This window comes from Pongo pygmaeus, chromosome 17, assembly GCF_028885625.2.
Source record: "Pongo pygmaeus isolate AG05252 chromosome 17, NHGRI_mPonPyg2-v2.0_pri, whole genome shotgun sequence".
Classification (NCBI taxonomy): Eukaryota; Metazoa; Chordata; class Mammalia; order Primates; family Hominidae; genus Pongo; species Pongo pygmaeus.
Genome location: NC_072390.2, coordinates 34,586,265 through 34,599,064, shown reverse-complemented (window position 1 = coordinate 34,599,064; position 12,800 = coordinate 34,586,265).

Here is a 12,800-nt window from a genome sequence, read left to right as displayed (position 1 = left end):
TTTTTTTTTGAGACAGAGTCTCCCTCTGTTGCCCAGGCTGGAGTGCAGTGGCGCGACCTCAGCTCACTGCAATCTCTGCCTCCCAGGTTCAAGTAATTCTCCTGCCTTAGCCTCCCCAGTAGCTGGGGTTACAGGCACCCAGCTAATTTTTGTATTTTTAGTAGAGATGGGGTTTCACCATGTTGGCCAGCTGGTCTCAAACTCCTGGCCTCAAGCAATCCGCCCGCCTTGGGCCTCCCAAAGTGCTGGGATTACAGGTGTGAGCCGCTGCACCTAGTCTCGTCAATCATTTTCAAACTCTTCTGAGGAATCTGATGGTTCTTCAGCGATGCCTCAGGAATGATTCTTTCAATCAGGGCGACTCCATTTTCATTTGTTGAGACGTGGGGGCGTGGGTGGGTGGATGGAGGCAGTGAAAAAAGTATATTTTATCAATAAAATTTGACTAAAAAAAGTGGTGTTGCTTGTTTTTTGCTTCTGGTTTGAAAACCACTTTGGTTTGGCTGGATGAACTTGGGTTTGACAGTGAGGAGGTGTATTATTCTGTTTTCATGCTGCTGATAAAGACATACCTGAGACTGGGTAATTTATAAAGAAAAAGAGGTTTAATGGACTCACAGTTCCACCTGGTTGGGGAAGCCTCACAATGAAAGGCACGTCTTACATGGTGGGCAGGCCAGAGAGACAGAGTCAAGGGAAGGGGGAACCCTCTTATAAAGCCATCAGATCTCGTGAGACTTATTCACTACCACGAGAACAGTATGAGGGAAACTGACCCCATGATTCACTTATCTCCCACCGGGTCCCTCCAGCAACACGTGGGAATTCTGGGAGCTACAATTCAAGATGAGATTTGGGTGAGGACACAGCCAAACCATATCAGGAGGCATAGTTCTGTCTTCTCCAAACTAGCAGTGTAGTTTGGGCTAGGCCCTCACCTTCCTGGGTTCTCAGTGCTCTTTTTGGGAAATGGGCGGGCTGCCCTAGATCTTTGCGAGCTGCCTTCCCTGAGGGCTGGAGTTGAGTTCACAGCCGTGCAACGTCTGTGGAGCTCTGCGGCCGCCACCTTGTGGTCAAAACTGGCAGTGCTGTTAGCGGGTTCAGCGGGACGTGAGAGCCCAGGCAACTTGCTAGATGGGTTTCTATTTACATTAGAGAACAATCTCTCCAGGGGACAGGGTGCCCTAACCAGGGTAAGAGAGCTCTTTTGTTAGAATAAATTGAGGATGAGCTGAACATGGCACAGTAGCCAGGATCTCATCATGAAAATCAGAATAACTCATCCACATATGTGAATAATTCATGGCATATGCAGCCTGTTGGAGAGAGAAGGCCCATACTATTAGTGAAAACTTACTTACAATCAGCTTGCTTCAATTAGTTTTTCCTTTATTGAAACAGTGACCTTGAAAATGACTTCATTTTCATATTCAGGCCTATCTCATGTGTTTCCCAGAATAGTTACAAAACTGATCTGATGTGTGTGCTGTTTACGTCTCAGCACTTGTTGAGTGGAGATGAAGTCAGGGTCACTCTACAATGAGCCACAACAGCCTCTTTTGTCTCTAAATAATTTTTAAAATGCCTGATTGGTAATATTGGAGAGCCAGGTGTATGATTCAGAAGGGTTACTGGAACAAAAAATTCTGAAAATGGCCTTGGATTGTTAATTTCCTATCCATGGGCATAGAGGGTGTCTGCAACAAAGGCTCTGTCACAAAACAAATGACATAAAATGATAATAGAGCGGAAATGGGAGGGAGTTTTTCTGTCATTGTGTTAGTCCTTGAACCCTCAAGGAAAGAGATAACAGTGCCTCTGGCTTTGGACTACAAATACCCACTCCCTTTGTTTAACTCCTACTTTTTTTTTTTTTTCCAGAAAAGTTTCAGACTAAAAATGTACCCTCCAAAGAGCTAGCTTCAAAAACTCCTTGCAAGAGCTCAGTTCCTTTACATTTATGGTCATTTTATTTTCTTTATGAGAAACTTGTGGATTAAAAACTATAGGCTAGGTGTGGTGGCTCATGCCTGTAATCCCAGTACTTTGGGAGGCTGAGGCAGGAGGATCCATTGAGCCCAGCAGTCTGAGATGAACTGGGCAAGATAGGGAGACCCCACATCTACAAAAAAAAAAAAAAAAAAAAAAAGAAAAATTAGCCAGCTGTGGCAGTGCATGCCTGTAGTCCCACATACTCGGGAAGCTGAATCAGGAGGATCTCTTGAGCCCAGGAGTTCAGGGTTCATAGTCTCAACCTCCTGGGCTCAAGCAATTCTCCTGCCTCAGCCTCGCAAAGTGCTGGGCTTACAGGTGTGGGCCACTGCACCCATCCATATCTTCATCTTTTAACTCTCTCTTCCATTGGCTTCAGTGACACTATTATCCAGACTCTTATTCTTCCTCTTTAAAAATCCCTTTTCAGTTTTTTTTTTTTCTGAAAATGCGAGTGTGTATGTGTGTGTTTGTGTACGTTCTTGTTTGCCATTTACTGAGCCCCTCCTAAGTGCCAGGCACTGTAATAGTTTGCATACATTTTATAGTGTAATCCTCTGAATGGCTTCGTGACATCAGTACTTTAAATTTCCCTTTTACATGATGAGCCCATGACTCAGAAAAGTTAAATAACTTGTCCATGTTCTACAGAAAGTAACAGATTCAAACCCAGAGACACTGGTGTTCAGAGGTTGAGCTCTTACTCTCTGATGTTATACTGACTCCTCTATCATGCCTCTTGAAGTTTAACCTTCCTGAAGGTGCTGTCCACAGTCCTTATTTCCCTAGGGAGTATTATTCTCACCCAGGGATTCAATGACATTTTTATGCTGATGCATGTGAAGTCACTGTGTGCACTGTCATTCCACACCCATGCCCACTGGACATCTCTAAATTCATGTCCCATAGGCCATGCAATTTATCAAAGCCCACATATCATGGGAATTTTACCCACTTCCAGCTTCATCCCATATTGCTCTTCTACTTGGTCAGGGCACTCCAGACGGAATGAGACCACCACTTCTACTGCTGTCCTTCCCAGCTTCTCCCCCACCTCTCCTTCCCCTAGTTTATAAGACAGGAGAAAAGGGAGAAAGCAAAAAGTTGGAAAGAAACAGAAGTGAGATAAATAGCTAGACGACCTTGGCACCAATACCTGGCCCTGGTGGTTAAAATAATAATAATAATAATATTAACCCCTGACCAAAACTACTGGTGTTATCTGTAAATTCCAGACATTGTATGAGAAAGCACTGTAAAACTTTTTGTTCTGTTAGCTGATGTATATAGCCCCCAGTCACGTTCCTCACGCTTACTTGATGTACTATGACCCTCTCACGTGGACCCCTTAGAGTTGTAAGCCCTTAAAAGGGCTAGGAATTTCTTTTTCGGGGAGCTCGGCTCTTAAGACGTGAGTCTGCCCACGCTCCCGGCCGAATAAAAACCTCTTCCTTCTTTAATCCAGTGTCTGAGGAGTTTTGTCTGCGACTCGTCCTGCTACACAGCCACACCAACCTCCTTTCTGTTTCTCAAAGATGTCAAACTCATTCCTGCTGCAAGGCCATTGCACGGGCTCTTCTCATTTACCAGAATATACTTTTCACTGCTTATTTCACAGCTGGATTCTTCTTGGACTTCTCGTCTTAGCTGAATTGCCATCTCCTCAGAGAAATTTTACTGACCATCCTATCTATGAAAGTGTTTCCCCTGTAGTTTTTCCTGATCACATAATCCTTTATAATTATCTTCCATTTTGCTTGGTTGTTGTCTATCTGCTCCCATCAAAACATATGTCCCTTGAAGTCAAGTCATTTGTTCAGGCACATATAAATATTTGTACAGGTTGTGCACTGTGCAAGGACACCTAGCTGAGGTGGGTACATGGGCTCAAATCTAGTCTGCCTCCACTTTCCGACCAGAAGGGCTATCTTTAAAAAAATTGTCCAAAGACACCATCCAGGGTAGCAGTGGATGTGGCCCTGTGTGTCTTATCCAGCAGTTTATTTTCATAGCCTATAACAGTGACTGGTACATATTAGGCTTTCATAAAATATTTAGTGAATGAATAAAAGGGAGTAATGTAGCTGCAGGACAGTTTTTTTTTTTTTTTTTTTTTTTTTGAGATGGAGTTTCACTCTTGTTGCCCAGGCTGGAGTGCAATGGCACCATCTCGGCTCACTGCAACCTCCGACTCCCTGGTTCAAGCGATTCTCTTGCCTCAGTCTCCCAGTAGCTGGGATTACAGGCATGCGCCACCACGCCTGGCTAATTTTGTATTTTTAGTAGAGATGAGGTTTCTCCATGTTGGTCAGGCTAGTCTCGAATTCCCGACCTCAGGTGATCTGCCCGCCTCAGCCTCCCAAAGTGCTGGGATTACAGGCGTGAGCCACCGCGCCCAGCCTGCTTGGTTATTTTCTATCCTGGCTGGGAGCAGTGGCTCACACCTTTAATTCTAGCACTTTGGGAGGCCGAGGCAGGTGGATCACAAGGTCAAGAGATGGAGACCATCCTGGCCAACATGGTGAAACCCTGTCTCTACTAAAAATACAAAAATTAGCCTGGCGTGGTGGTACATGCCTGTAATCCCAGCTACTCAGGAGACTGAGGCAGGAGAATCACTTGAAACAGGGAGTTGGAAGTTGCAGTGAGCTGAGATGGCGCCACTGCACTCCAGCCTGGCGACAGGTGGAGCCTCCATCTCAAAAACAACAACAACAACATCAACAAAACAAAAAAATCTGTCCTGCAGCTACATTACTCCCTTTTGTTAATTCACTAAATACTTTATGAAAGCCTAATATGTACCAGTCACTGTACTGCAGCCTGGGCAACAAGAACGAAACTCCATCTCAAAAAAAAAAAAAAAAGAAAATAACCAAGCAGTTCTAACATTTAAAAATTTTCCAATTGCATGTAGGGTAAAACTGAAATTCTTTACATGGCCAGGTCCTGCCTCCAACCTATATCTACTGCCTCATTTCACACCACCTTGGTTGCTATGATAAATTGCTGTGGTTCTTTTTTTTTTCTTGTTATTATTATTATTATACTTTAAGTTCTAGGGTACATGTGCACAACATGCAGGTTTGTTACATATGTATACATGTGCCATGTTGGTGTGCTGCACCCATTAACTCATCATTTACATTAGGTATATCTCCTAATGCTATCACTCCCCCTGCCCTGACCCCACGACCAGGCCCCGGTGTGTGATGTTCCCCACCCTGTGTCCAAGTGTTCTCACTGTTCAATTCCCACCTGTGAGTGAGAACATGTGGTGTTTGGTAAATTGCTGTGGTTCTAACCCTCAGATATCCTTTGAAAAATCAAAACCTGACTACAAGTCCAGAGCGCACAAAATGCAGGGAACACTGTTTCTTGCTACTTTTCAACTTGCAAGAAGTGGTAGTTTGTATTTTGGGCATTTTTTCCAAAATTCTTTTGCATTTTTTTCCCTGTCGCAGAATTTCCTGTCAGTCTATCCTAGGATGGTTTCTAATGAGACTTTTCATCAGAAAACAGCCTAGTAACATTAGTTCCCTCAGGAGGTCATGTGATCCCGGTCAAATTTTCCAGCGGATTTTTTTTTTTTGAGACGGAGTCTCGCTCTGTTGCCCAGGCTGGAGTGCAGTGGTGCAATCTCGGCTCACTGCAGGCTCCGCCTTCCAGTTTCATGCCATTCTCCTGCCTCAGCCTCCCGAGTAGCTGGGACTGCAGGCGCCTGCCACCACACCCCGCTAATTTTTTGTATTTTTTGTATTTTTTTTTAATTTATGAAGTATTTATTGATGATTCTTGGGTGTTTCTCGGAGAGGGGGATATGGGAGGGTCATAGGATGATAGTGGAGAGAAGGTCAGGAGATAAACACATGAACAAAGCTCTCTGGTTTTCCTAGGCAGAGGTCCCTGCGGCCTTCTGCAGTGTTTGTGCCCCTGGATACTTGAGATTAGGGAGTGGTGATGACTCTTAAAGAGCATGCTGCCTTCAAGCATCTGTTTATAACAAAGCACATCTTGCACCGCCCTTAATCCATTTAACCCTGGGTTGACACAGCATATGTTTCAGAGAGCAGGGGGCTGGGGGAAAGGCCATAGATCAACAGCATCCCAAGGCAGAAGAATTTCTCCTAGTCAGAACAAAATGGAGTCTCCTATGCCCACCTCTTTCTACACAGACACAGCAACAATCTGATCTCTCCTTCCTTTCCCCACACTTCCCCCCTTCTTTTCAACAAAACCGCCATCATCCTCATGGCCCGCTCCCGATGGTCGCTGTCTCTTCGGAGCTGTTGGGTACACCTCCCAGACAGGGCAGCCGGGCAGAGGCGCTCCTCACTTCCCAGACGGGCCGCCGGGCAGAGGCGCTCCTCACCTCCCAGACGGGGCGGCCGGGCAGAGGCGCTCCTCACTTCCTCCCAGAACGGGTGGCAGCCAGGCAGAGGCGCTCCTCACTTCCCAGACTGGGCGGCCGGGCAGAGGCGCTCCTCACCTCCCAGACGGGGCGGCCGGGCAGAGGCGCTCCTCACTTCCTCCCAGACGGGGTGGCGGCCAGGCAGAGGCGCTCCTCACCTCCCAGACGGGGTGGCCGGGCAGAGGCGCTCCTCACTTCCCAGACGGGGCGGCCAGGTAGAGGCGCTCCTCACTTCCCAGACGGGGCAGCCGGGCAGAGGCGCTCCTCACTTCCCAGACGGGGTGGCGGCCAGGCAGAGGCGCTCCTCACTTCCCAGACGGGGTGGCGGCCAGGTAGAGGCGCTCCTCACTTCCCAGACGGGGCAGCCGGGCAGAGGCGCTCCTCACCTCCCAGACGGGGTGGCCGGGCAGAGGCGCTCCTCACTTCCCAGACGGGGCGGCCAGGTAGAGGCGCTCCTCACTTCCCAGACGGGGCAGCCGGGCAGAGGCGCTCCTCACTTCCCAGACGGGGTGGCGGCCAGGCAGAGGCGCTCCTCACTTCCCAGACGGGGTGGCGGCCAGGTAGAGGCGCTCCTCACTTCCCAGACGGGGCAGCCGGGCAGAGGCGCTCCTCACCTCCCAGACGGGGTGGCCGGGCAGAGGCGCTCCTCACTTCCCAGACGGGGCGGCCAGGTAGAGGCGCTCCTCACTTCCCAGACGGGGCAGCCGGGCAGAGGCGCTCCTCACTTCCCAGACGGGGTGGCGGCCAGGCAGAGGCGCTCCTCACCTCCCAGACGGGGCGGCCGGGCAGAGGCGCTCCTCACTTCCTCCCAGACGGGGTGGCGGCCAGGCAGAGGCGCTCCTCACCTCCCAGACGGGGTGGCCGGGCAGAGGCGCTCCTCACTTCCCAGACGGGGCGGCCAGGTAGAGGCGCTCCTCACTTCCCAGACGGGGCAGCCGGGCAGAGGCGCTCCTCACTTCCCAGACGGGGTGGCGGCCAGGCAGAGGCGCTCCTCACTTCCCAGACGGGGTGGCGGCCAGGTAGAGGCGCTCCTCACTTCCCAGACGGGGCAGCCGGGCAGAGGCGCTCCTCACCTCCCAGACGGGGTGGCCGGGCAGAGGCGCTCCTCACTTCCCAGACGGGGCGGCCAGGTAGAGGCGCTCCTCACTTCCCAGACGGGGCAGCCAGGCAGAGGCGCTCCTCACTTCCTCCCAGACGGGGTGGCGGCCAGGCAGAGGCACTCCTCACTTCCCAGACGGGGTGGCCGGGCAGAGGCGCTCCTCACTTCCCAGACGGGGTGGCCGGGCAGAGGCGTTCCTCACTTCCCAGACGGGGAGGCCGGGCAGAGGTGCTCCTCACTTCCTCCCAGACGGGGTGGCGGCCGGGCAGAGGCACTCCTCACTTCCCAGACGGGGTGGCCAGGCAGAGGCGCTCCTCACTTCCCATACGGGGTGGCAGCCGGGCAGAGGCGCTCCTCACCTCCCAAACGGGGCAGCCGGGCAGAGATGCTCCTCACTTCCTCCCAGACGGGGTGGCGGCCGGGCAGAGGCACTCCTCACTTCCTCCCAGACGGGGTGGCGGCCGGGCAGAGGCACTCCTCACTTCCAAGACGGGGCGGCCGGGCAGAGGCGCTCCTCACCTCCCAGGTGGGGCAGCCGGGCAGAGGCGCTCCTCACTTCCCAGACGGGGCAGCCGGGCAGAGGCGCTCCTCACTTCCCAGACGGGGCAGCCGGGCAGAGGCGCTCCTCACTTCCCAGACGGGGCAGCTGGGCAGAGGCGCTCCTCACTTCCCAGACCTTGGGCGACTGGGCAGAGGCGCTCGTCACATCCCAGACGATGGGCGGTCGGGCACAGACGCTCCTCACTTCCTATACGGGATCCGGCCGGGCAGAGGCGCTCCTCACTTCCCAGATGGGGCGGCCGGGCAGAGGGGCTCCTCACATCCCAGACGATGGGCGGCCAGGCAGAGACGCTCCTCACTTCCTAGACGGGGTGGCGGCGGGGCAGAGGCTGTAATCTTAGCACTTTAAGAGGCCAAGGCAGGAGGCTGGTAGGTGGAGGTTGTAGCCAGCCGAGATCACGCCACTGCACTCCAGCCTGAGCACCATTGAGCATTGAGTGAGCGAGACTCCGTCTGCAATCCCAGCACCTCGGGAGGCCGAGGCAGGCAGATCACTCGAGGCCAGGAGCTGGAGACCAGCCCGGTCAACACGGCGAAACCCCGTCTCCACCAAAAATACAAAAACCATTCAGGCGTGGCGGCGCGCGCCTGCAATCCCAGGCACTCGGCAGGCCAAGGCAGGAGAGTCACAGGAGCCCGAGGCAGGGAGGTTGCAGCGAGCGGAGATCATGGCAGTACAGTCCAGCTTCGGCAACAGAGGGAGACCCAAAAAAGAAGGAGACGGAGACCGAAGAAAGGGGAGAGGGAGAGGGAGACCGGAGAGAGAGAGGGAGAGAGAGAGGGAGAGGGGGAGGGGGAGGGGGAGGGAGAGGGAGAGGGAGAGGGAGAGGGAGAGGGAGAGGGAGAGGGAGAGGGAGAGGGAGACGGAGACGGAGACCGGAGAGGGAGAGGGAGACTGGAGAGGGAGAGGGAGAGGGAGACCGGAGAGGGAGAGGGAGCAATTTTTTGTATTTTTAGTAGAGACGGGATTTCACCGTGTTAGCCAGGATGCTCTCGATCTCCTGACCTCATGATCCGCCTGCCTCGGCCTCCCAAAGTGCTGGGATTACAGGTGTGAGCCACTGCACCCGGCCCCCAGTGAATGTTTTCTTGTCAATTTCTATTTGAATACTCATGTAAGTGGGAAATCTATATGAACTCTGAACTTCTTTGACATGCTCTTTGATAGCTATCTCCAGCCACTTAGCCCTTTGAATTAATTCCTCCTTAGATTTGTCTTTGTGAATCATCCAGCTTTTTTTTTTTTTATTGAGACGGAGTCTTGCTCTGTCACCCAGACTGGAGGGCAGTGGCGCGATCTCGGCTCCCTGCAACTTCCGCTGCCTCCCAGATTCAAGCGGTTCTTCTGCCTCAGCCTCCTGAGTAGCTGGGATTAACAGGCACCTGCCACCAAGCCTGGCTAATTCTTTTTGTTTTTGTTTTTTTTTTTTTTTTTTTTTTTAGTAGAGATGGGGTTTCATCGTGTTGGCTAGGCTGGTCTTGAACTCCTGATCTCAAGTGATCTGCCCACCTCAGCCTCCTGAAGTGCTGGGATTACAGGCATGAGCCACCGTGCCCGGCCCAATCCAGCTCTTTCAATAGATTTTAACTCTTACTTAATTTCATTCCAGCGGTCAGATCACCATGTATGTCTGGATGACTTTTTATTTTGTCCTCTCTCCTCTGCATTTTTACAAATGTTGCCCACCAGTCCAGGTGAGACTAAGGCCTCTGTCACCCTGGTTGTAACAGTAATGCAGCCACAGTGGAATCACTTTCCTTCACGCTCCCTGGGCAAATGATGAGGTTCTTATTTATTTATATTTCATTTATTTATTTTTTTTTTAGCGATGAGGTCTTGCTATGTTGCCCAGGCTGGTCTCGAACTCCTGGGCTCAAGGGATCCTCCTGTCTTGGCCTCCCAAAGTGTTGGGATTACAGCTGTGAGACTCCATGCCAGGCAGGAATTCATTTCCTCATGACTAAACTTCCTCTTCTGAAATGTGATAGGAGGGGAAGCGAATGCAAAGATCGTGACCTTCTAAATTTCCTCTCGGGCTTTAATCAGATCTGTTTACAAAGGAACAATTTTAGGAAACCAAGCCAAACCAAACAACACCCTTGAGCCAAAGTTTTAGATACTTCCTTATTCGCTCTTCTGGAAAAGTAAGTGGCGGGGATGGCCAGGCTGACCTTCCCTAACATCAGGAAGATGTTATTTCTCCTGGTCCACGTTTCTGGTTAGTCCCATTTGGCCTGCTTTAACATACACATACTTCTTTCTGCTGTGCGTTTAGAACTCTCAGATCTCTGCAACAAATGTGACGACCTCTTAAGCCCTCATTAACTTGCTTAATAATTTTAGGAAATGTGCACTAGGATTGGCACCGAGGTGCTTTAACCTTCAACCACAGGAATCCCGGTGTGCAGAGGCTGGACCTATGGACCATTTTTCTGGGAATACTGCTCTGACTCAAATGAAAACCATTTGGCCAAGTAAATTTATTGTTGTGAGCCGATAACACTATATATTAACATATCAAATTGAAGGGCTGCTTTTTGAAAAAAAATTGACAATTGAATAATCAGTCATTCTTTACCTATTTCATTTTGAAGTAACTATTTTAGACCAAATTAAAAGTGATCATTTTTCCTTTTAAAATATATTCTGTCCCTCAATATTGTTACTTTTCAAAAGTGCATCTGACCATTATTAATTCAAAGAGTAAGGTAATGATAATAAAAATGTTAAGAAAAAGTAGGCATTTTTCCAATCTAATGAGTAACTTTTCCACCCAAAATGAAATAGAATTTTGTTATTTTGATAAATCTGTTTTAAAACTCTAGTAGTTTTCTTCTGGGTGGGAAAGCAGAACTTATATTGAGTGCCTACAATACGCTAATTGCTTTACATATGCTGTATTATATAATTATCATACTGATTATGTAACACGTGTATTATTATCACCATTTTACTCATATGGAAACAGTTTCAAAGATAACTTGTCACATAATTATTATTGAATCAGGTGCAAATCCTGCTCTGTTGGACTCTAAAGCCTCTTCCTGGGAGCTTGTTAGAAATGGGGAATCTTAGGGGCCCCCCACCAGAACTACCGAGTCAGAATCTGCATTTTAACAAGTTTCCTAGGTGATTGGGATACACATTAATTGTATATTAATGTGTGTTACTGGTTGGACCTACATTACATAGAAATGTTTGAAGCTATCTGAGGTTTTTTGATTGTTTTTTTTTTCCCGCTATCTCCACCTGGTTTCCCATATACCTGTTAAGATAACCCAGGAGGAAGTACGTTTAAATGCTATCATTCATTGATTTCATTGATCCTTCACACATATATCTCAGCTAAGCTTCCTAATCACCCCACAGTGTCATTACTAGCATCCCTACCTTATAGGTAAGGAAATTGAGTCTTGGGGAGATGAGAGTGCTAATGTAGGAATTGGAAAAGATAAAAATAATCATTTTCAGAGGAAATTTAAGTTCAAAATGGTATACGCTATTGCTACTTTTGGTCTTCCTTTTAATGAATATTTAATAATCAAGTATAACTAATTATAGTACTAGTAAGGAAAATTGTAGCTGTCTGAGTGCTCAGAATTTGCTGAGCACAATATTGTGTCTTATGCGTTAGCTAATCAAATATATAAAACTGTTACGTAAATGGGACTTATTCTCTCTAACTGTAGCAAATAGAAAAACAAATATCATAAAATCATTTGGCTTGTTTATCATGAACCAATAGCTACAAAAATAAATTGATACTTGTTGATTAACTATTTTTAGCAAGAGCATCTGCCCATCAGCCAGTGATTCTCAATAAGTTTGGGGATTAACCCTCCAAGGGACATTTGGAACCACACAGGGGCCCTTTCTGGTTGTCTTAATGAATAGGGAGGTACAGCTGGCCTTCAGTATCTTGGAACCGGGGATGCTAAAATTCTCTGCCAGTATGGGATTTGGGCACAACCAAATATTGTCCCCCCACCACTCCCAAGTGCTAATGACACTCTCCTTGAGGAACAAAGGACTCTGCCAAAGTTTTTGTGTGTATAAAACAAGTTTCAGCCTTTAAGAGAACAATACCAATTATTCCTACCCCCAAAGAGTTAGCACTTTCCATTACTAAATAATTCTTTTTTTTTTTTTTTGGAGACAGAGTTTCGTTCTTGTTGCCCAGGCTGGAGTACAACGGCGCAGTCTCGGCTCACTGCAACTTCTGCTTCTTGGGTTCAAGCGATTCTCCTGCCTTAGCCTCCCTAGTAGCTGGGATTACAGGCACCCACAACCACGCCCGGCTAATTTTTGTATTTTTAGTAGAGGTGGGGTTTTACCATGTTGGCCAGGCTGATCTTAGCTCACTGCAACCTCTGCCTCCTGGGTTCAAGAGATTCTCATGCCTCAGCCTCCATAGTAAGCTGGGATAACAGGCACGTGCCACCACACCTGGCTAATTTATGTATGTATATATTTTTTGAGACAGGGTCTTGCTCTGTTGCCCAGGCTGGAGTACAGTGGTGCAATCTCAGCTCAATGCAACCTCTGCCTCTTCAGTTCAAGCAATTCTCCTGTTTCAGCCTCCTGAGTAGCTGGGATTACAGGTGCCCGCCACCATGCCCGAATAATTTTTGTATTTTTAGTACAGACAGGGTTTCACCATGTTGGCCAGGCTGGTCTCGAACTTCTGAACTCAGGTGATCCACCCCACCTTGGCCTCCCAAAGTGCTGGGATTACA